Source organism: Helianthus annuus, chromosome 10 (genome assembly GCF_002127325.2).
Source record: "Helianthus annuus cultivar XRQ/B chromosome 10, HanXRQr2.0-SUNRISE, whole genome shotgun sequence".
Classification (NCBI taxonomy): domain Eukaryota; kingdom Viridiplantae; phylum Streptophyta; class Magnoliopsida; order Asterales; family Asteraceae; genus Helianthus; species Helianthus annuus.
Window position 1 is genome coordinate 107283468 of NC_035442.2, and position 7709 is coordinate 107291176.

Consider the following 7709-nt stretch of genomic DNA (forward strand, 5'->3'; position numbering starts at 1 on the left):
ACCGATGACGTCCTTCCTTAACAAGGTAATACCCTGACACTATATCCTGCACATATATCCTGATAGATGATCCTGACAGGATCTACAAGTTAGTAAATATTGACTCAATCCTGAATTTTGACTTACAGGGCCTCAGCATCTGCTCCACCTTTACAGCGATGCCTGTGGTACTGCTACACTCCACGAGGCAAGGATCAAACAGCTTGAAACTACTATTGCTGACCAGGGTGCTATTGCCGAAGCAAAGACTCGGTATTACAAGGATAAACTGAAGAAGGTCACCCAGGATGCTGAGGTCAAGCTGGCTACCGTCCAAATGGAGCATGAACAGGCCATGATCTCTTTTAGGAAGGGATCAAAGCTTCTGTGGTTGTCTCTCTACTACAAGCCCGTATCAAGATGGCTAATGAGGCCAAGGAGACAGACCTTGAGTGTCCAGCCTGGCCGGTTGAATCCTGGGTGGCTAAGCTGAAGGAGCTCGGAGGCAAGGCTGTGCCATATCCTGCTGAGGCTGGCGAATCTTCTAAGTCAGCAGAGTTGGTGGATAAGGCTGAAGAGAAGAAGGATGCTGGGGCGGATGCTGGTGAGGATGCTGCTCAGGATCCTGAAGCTAAGAAGGTGGAGAAAGCTGGTGAGGATGCTGCTGTGTGAGTGCATTCAAGTGGGCAATGATGGATATTGATGCCTAGGCCGGAGCCCACTTTTTTTAAATTTGAATGTTGGTTTGTAACCCCAAAACAATTTATTTTTTCTGCACTTTACTTTTCCTGCATTTGAACAATATGATGGCCAAAGGTGGAGGGATCCTGAGTTTCAGGGCGAAGCCCTTGGTCATCAACGTTATTATGCTTTACTTTTGGACAACGTAACAGTTGGAGGTGGATGGGTCTCGGTTTGAGACAAAACCTTCAACTGTTAAGTAAATATGGTAAGGAACTAACCGTGCTTTTGGTGGATGGACCTTGGTTTGAGGTGAAACCGAAAGCACAACTTTTGGTATGATAATAATATGACCTTCTTTTGGCTTTGTTTTTGTTGTTATACCTTTACTGCATAAATTTTATTTATGAAAATAGTTTTTGTTTGAACATTCTTGGAAACACATTGTAAGGGTATCCTGAGAGATATCCTGCTCAGGATACTGACACATAACTTAATAAACCCAAGTTATCCAAATAAAAAGGAGAGATTATACCGGAGATCCCTAAAGAGTCACTTCCATTCTTTAATCATAGAAATGTCCCCAGTGCACACTTATAAGTTTGAGTCCATCCTTTAAGTTGTGTAATACATGTCCCCTATGTTCAATATATTTGAAGACTTAGGAACACAAACACAGTCGTGCTTTTAGCTTTACTGAATAAATCCTGAATATCCTGGGATAAACCCTTAATATCCTGGGGATAAACCCTAATTTTCATGCACTACAGGCGAGAGTGTACAAACTCCAAGACTTTGAAAGGTGAAAACCTTTAAACCTTAGAGAGTATGAAAATACCCTTTCGTGAGAGAGGGTGATCAATCCTCATATACCTTTAGGATCCAGGATATAGCCAATAGTAACGAAATTGTCAGCCACTTTTACATGAACTGGTCCCGCTACCTTGAACTATCCCTAGATAACTTGCGTTCCAGACGGGGTGTTTAAACCCAATTCGAGAGAAAGGTGAATACCTTTAAACCTGTGAAGGGATCAGGATCCCTTAAACGTTAGAAAGGGGGCCAATCCTCTAATCTTTTGAGTTATCCTGAGCGTATATCCTTGAGCATATTCTGCAAAACATCCTTAAACTAAGGTGGGTGTTAGCTTGGCTAACACCCCTCCGATGCTTAAGTAAGTATTGGGTTCGAAAGAATATATAAACTCAAATATATTGAAAAGAGATAGAATCCACACCATTATGAGTTAGAAATTAAATTCTAAACTCACTTGAAATAAAGCTTTAGATGTATAGCATTCCAGGATCTTGGTAGCATATCCCCTTCCATATTCTTGAGTCGATATGCTCCTTTTCCTGCCTCTGATTCGATCTCATAGGGTCCTTCCCGCTTTGGAGCTAATTTTCCATCGGCAGGATTAGTAGTATTCTGAAAAGCTTTTCTTAACACCCAATCCCCAACTTGAAACCTCCTAGTCCTTATATTCTTGTTGTATGCTCTGGATATCCTCTGTTGATATGCTGCCATCCTTAGCTTTGCTGCATCTCTTGTTTCATCCACAGTATCTAATTCTTGGCACATAGCTTCAGGATTCTGCTCAGGATCCCGGAGATTGGATTTTGCCGTAGGTATCACCATTTCTGTTGGGATCACCGCTTCTGCTCCAAATACTAAGGAGAAAGGAGTTTGGCCAATTGCATTCTTTGTTGTTGTCCTGTCAGCCCACAAAACAAAGGGTAGTTCTTCTGCCCATCTTCCTTTTTAGCTCCTAGTCTCTTTTCTCAGGTTGTTAACTATTATCTTGTTTGAGGATTCTGCTTGCCCATTTGCTTAAGGATGTACCGGAGTAGATGTGATAATTTTGATCCCCCAACTCTTGCAAAAGTCAGTAGTCCTCTTACTTATGAATTGAGAACCATTGTCACAGATTATCTCAGCTGGTACTACAAACCTGATCAGGATATTTCTCTTTATGAAGGATACTACTTCTTGGTCTCTAACTTGGACAAATGCTTCAGCTTCAACCCATTTAGAAAAAATAGTCAGTCATTGCTAGCATAAAAACTTTTCCTCCTGGAGCTTTTGGCAACTTTCCTACTATGTCCATTCCCCACTTCATGAATGGCCAAGGGGAAGCTATAGGATATAATGGTTCAGCTGGTTGATGCAATATGTTGCTATGCCTCTGACATGCATCACATCTTCGAGCGTATTCTGCAGCATCTTTCTTCATTGTCGGCCAATAGTATCATGTTCTCAACACTTTTGAGAATAGAGATCTACCCCCAGTGTGGTTACCACAATCCCCTTCATGTATATCCTGAAGCACTTCCATGGCCTCAGGATCCTTCAAGCATCTTAGGTATGGACCTGCAAGAGATTTCTTATACAAAATATTATTTATAATGGTGAATCGTGATACCTTCATCCTAAATGCCTTAGGATTTTCGTCTTCAGGAATGTGTCCTTCCTTGAGATATCTTATGATTGGAGTCATCCAGGATCCAGTATCCTTCTCAGGATCATGACCAGGATCCTGAATGCTTGTTACCTCTTTATCCTGAGCTTTGAAGGGATCCATAGCAGGATACAGGATATGAAGTATCGGTATTTGGGTTCCCTCCGGTATCCTGACTGATGATCCTAAGTTTGCCAAGGCATCCACTTCAGCATTATCCTCTCTTGGTACCTGTTCAAGTGTAAAAACATCGAAATATCCTGCTAATTTTTGAGAATATCGAGGTATTCGATTAACTTCTCACCTTTAACTACATAGGATCTGTTTTGGTTAAAAATCACGCTAGGATAATGCAACCAAACTCCAAGTTACGGGGAATGATGCTTGAAATGAAGAATTATGATAAGGATCACTATGATATAAATTGCGCGAACAACACAAGGATTTATACGAGGAAAAAGCCCTTGATCAATGAATGATCTCCGGCATAAAAAACCTCGGGTGATGGAAACTACCGATCACCAAGCTCAAATAAATCAATTAAAGTTTACAACTTCGGATAGTGACGAGCTAAGTACAAGGATCACTATGCTAAAACGTGTAAAAGTGTGAGAAATGCTAAGTGTTTGCTGAGAGCTTTGTGACTGCAATTATACGAGAGTGTGTGTAAGCAAAAAATGGCTAAGTGTTCAAATTTTAGCTCGTCACCCCGTTTAAATATGAAAGCTAAACTAAGCTAACTAACTGCCCGACTTTCATGCCATTCTCCCACGTTCTCCACAACGTCCATTTTCGTTCAAATGACTGCGAAATGCCCGGGGAATATTCCATTGCAACGTTGCCAAGACCAAGTCAAGCTCAACACTCCTGCAAAATAATACGAAATACAAACAGCCAATTATTAGTATGAGGATCCTTAAGGTGATCCATGATCCTTAAGGTGATCCATGATCCTGATCCCTGAAGCTGCTCTGAGGATCACTATCTGTCATAGAAGTAAGGATCACTTGTCAGGATAACAAGTAAGGATCACTAATTGTTAGAAAATCCTCCCCTAACAATTGCCCCCAAAATATAAGGAGTGAAATGTAAAAGTAACGAATTATGTTTTCTTGATCTTATCTGCAACAAACTCAACGGATTTCTAGCCGTTAATTTCTAACTAGCCGTTGCATCGTGACGTCACAGAAGTGACATATCTGCAAAAATCATGATTATAAATAGAGATAGGGATATGATCAAATGCATTTAAATTCAAAGCAACTCCCTTTATAACCGTGTTCAGAAGATCAACCAGGTATTCTCCCTTTCATCTTCTCTCTTGTTTGCTCTGTTTTTCTTTCTTTCTACTATCCTGTTCAAAATGCTACTTCGGAACTCCCCTGCTAAGGATCACCAGAAGAATAGTCCACTAAAAAGCCAAGGAATCATCGAAGATTCCATAAAGGACGATGCTGCTTCACTGATCCACAGATTGACAGGATCCGTTATTGCTTCCCGGCGACCACTATTTTCAAACCCTTTAACCCCAATGCTCTCAGCGATCACATCTCTGATAACTGGGTTGCATTCCCTGTTACCCCATTTACCATAGGCTACACATATCCTTTCCCAGCTTTCACCCAATCCTTCTTTTCCCTGATCGGCATATCCTACATCCAAGCTATGCCGATGATCTGGAGGGTTTTATATACCCTGGAAAGGATCATCGAGCAGGAGGGGATAGATTTAGGCATGGCTGAGTTAGGAGAGCTGTATGATCTGACCACCTTCGGTTCCCATCGCTATCTGTTCAAACGAAAGCCTGGGAGGAGCATCCAATCTTCAAGGCCACCAAGAACGACACTAATTGGAAGCGACACTTCTTCTTTGTGAGGAGGGATTCTATCCCTGATGGGAAGGATCTACCCAAGATGTGGGCTATTCATGGTAGGATGAAGGATCCTGGGGAGGATCACCAGAGAACCTTTATTCTGACATAAAGATCACTAACTTTTTATTGTTCTTTTGTTGTACAGCTATCTCCATTGCACATCTCAGACTGACTCCGGCTGCTAAAGAGAGACTCTTGGCTTTCAAGAGACTGGACCCTGAAACAAGAACTTTCAAGTCTACCACCCAAGATTCTCAGGAAGTATCCTCTGGTTCTGTCACGATGTCAAGTAAATATCCTTGTTTAAAGATTTAATTAGATAATGAAATTCAAGTAAAATTTAGATACTTATCGTGTTTTGTTTGTATAGGTGCCGGAAAGTCCACCAAATCAGCTTCGAAGTTCAGCATCACCGATCTCACCAATGTCAAATCCTCGAGGAAGAAGACTCCTGCTAGCCCCACTGCTTCAATCCCCAAGGCACCCCTCAGGGGGAAGGGAGGCAAGACGAGGAAGGCCTCCGAGGCTGAGGATTTGCAAGGCCTTCCCTTGATCCGCCAACAGTTCATGGACTACTTCAATGAGGTAAGGATCACTGTCCCTGCTTGTACATCCTGCTTGCATGAGGATCACTTGGTTCTGACAATATCCTTGTTTTCCTTGTAGAAATTTGTTGAGATAGAGACCTATGTTGGCCACGTTGAGGATCAGGATAGCAAGATCGCTGATCTTCAACAAGTTGCTGTGCTGAAAGACCTCAAGATAGCCGATCTTCAGAAGGATCTCCAGGCCACCAAGAATGATGCTGCCAAGATGCTGATCAACTTTGACTATGAGTAGCACGAGATCACCCAGGATGCTAAGGTCTCCGCCGCCATAGCAATGTACAAGATCCAGCTGCAAATGGCCATGGAAGCTCAGGATCCTGCTTTTGACAAGAGCACCTGGGATGTGGAGGGCTGGAAAGCAAGGCTGGCTGAACTGGAGGACGATGAAGAGGCTGAGGAGATCTTGACGCTTGAGGCTGGAGGCAGTGGCAAGGATCAGGGCGGTGAGGCAAGTGGAGCTGGTGGTGAGGATGCAGCGAAGGTCTAGGCTGCAGGATTGGGCAATGATGGAAATTTCGAGACTTAGCCGGAGCCCAATTTTTTTTTTAGTGGTTGTTTGTTTTGAACAATTTGATGGTCTGTACTTGTGAACAATAGTTTTTAGGATTAAGGATCTAGGATCCTTCAGACAATAGGTAGGATTACATATGGTGGAGGGATCCTCTGTTTGGGGGATGAAACCATTGTGATCCTGCCGTTTTTACTTTCCTGCACAACTTTAAACCTATTATGATGGACACCCTTTACCTACCCCAGCGGACGGGCCACGTATTGCTGGTAGATGCTTGGGGTAGGTAATTTTGACAACCTTTGAAGGGTTAGTCTTTTTGTTAATAAATAAAACTTTAACTTTTTGTCGCTTATCCTGTGCTGTTATCCTTTAAGTTCCTTTAATTTTTAATTGTCTTGATGTACACTTATTAAATAAGCAATTTTGAATAAGTCAGATTGAAAACATTTAGGATATGATCCATGATCAAATATCCTATAGTTGAAAAATCCCAAAAAGTAGTATACATTTTGAAGATCATAAGTTTAGTTGTCAAAATATAAGGGGGATTCAAATAATCAACGAATAGAATTGAAATAGTTAAGGATCATACCTGAGGATCCAAGTTAGGATCCTAGTCATAATCAGGATAACCATAAGATAAACCTTAAAGAGAAATAAGGATCAAGGATCCTTAGTTGTTTAACTTCAAAGACCTGAAATAGAGCATAACTTGGGACTAAGCCATTATAGGATAAGAGTTAGCAACTGGGGACAAGCCCAAGGATAACTGGGGACAAGCCCAAGGATCGTATGTAAACTGAAGTATGGCCCTAACTGGTGACTATCCAAACTTAGTGACATGATAATGCCAAAACCTTAGCTAACGTGTAAACGTTAGAAACCTTAGGAACGAATGTATGGTACGTCTACCATTATACGTAGGATCCTAGGTATAGCCAGTACAATGGAATTATCAGCCCCAAAAGCGAGTACTGGTCCCAATGCCTTGAACTATACCAGGATCATCGTGCGCTACAGGCGAAACTGGGGTCAAGCCCAAATAACTTGGGTTAAACCCAAAGATCTGGATTGCTTCTGTTGATAATCAACATTATGCTAAGGATACCTGAACTTTCAAAACTCAGAATCTCGTGAGAGAAGGATAAAGGATACATGATCCTTATCCTTGTATGAGAAAATAAGTAAATGAAATAGTTCAAGATTAGGACATTACCAGAGTAAGGATCATGGATGCTTTAAGGATCCTTCAAGGATACCCTAATGTAAGGATCATTTGTGCCATGAGGATCCTGCTCACATGAAATATTTCTTCAAATGGACAGCATTCCAAGCCCTTGGTAGCAAATCACCTTCCATGGTCAGCAATCTATATGCCCCCTTTCCTGCTTCAGCTTCAATCAAATAAGGGCCTTCCCATTTTGGTGCCAACTTTCCATCAGCAGGATTGGTGGTATTCTGGAATGCTTTCCTCAATACCATATCTCCAACTTGAAACTTCCTTATCCTGACATTTTTGTTGTAAGCACCAGCCATTTTTTGTTGATAACTAGCCATCCTTATCCTAGCCAAATCCCTGATTTCCTCAATAGTATCCAG